Below are 500 nucleotides of genomic sequence, written 5' to 3' on the forward strand. Positions count from 1 at the left end.
CTGGGCCGCAAGAAGCAGGGCATTGTGACTCCCATTGAGGTGAGCCTGCTGGGATCCCGTCCCCATCCTCCAGCACTCTCCACTGTAGCCTTGGCTAACTAACAGAGTTTTCCTCCTTCACACAGGCCCAGACACGGGTGCGGGGCTCTGGCTTGGGTGCCCGAGGCAGCTCCTATGGGGTCACGTCAACTGAGTCCTACAAGGAGACGCTGCACAAGACAATGGTGAACCCGCTTCAATGAGGCCCAGTGAGCAGCTGCAAGACCTACTTATACTTGCATCAGGTGTCTAGCGTGGGGCGGGGGAAAATGAAATGTTGGGTGGTCAAAGCGAAGCCTTGCACCTGTCTACCAGCCCTACTCCCCAGCCAGAGAAGCTGTGACCAAGTCAAACTTTGAGTTGCAGACTTTTATTGGAAAACTGGGCTGGAATCACCCTTGTTTTTGTAATAAAAGCTGAAAAGTCTGCAGCTTGTGTCTCTTTCTCATGTCCCAGAGTGG

The 500-nt window shown here is 53.8% G+C and overlaps 1 long non-coding RNA gene across 1 annotated transcript; it reads left to right on the top strand.

Annotated features, from left to right (window-relative positions):
• Positions 1–469, top strand: LOC104994508. Its single transcript, XR_825951.1, has 2 exons — positions 1–39; positions 126–469. It is a non-coding gene; the product is annotated as an uncharacterized LOC104994508 (long non-coding RNA).
• The last annotated feature ends 31 nt before the right edge of the window (positions 470–500 follow it).

The sequence above is a fragment of the Bison bison genome, unplaced genomic scaffold (genome assembly GCF_000754665.1).
Source record: "Bison bison bison isolate TAMUID 2011002044 unplaced genomic scaffold, Bison_UMD1.0 scf7180017500616, whole genome shotgun sequence".
NCBI classification, from domain to species: Eukaryota; Metazoa; Chordata; class Mammalia; order Artiodactyla; family Bovidae; genus Bison; species Bison bison.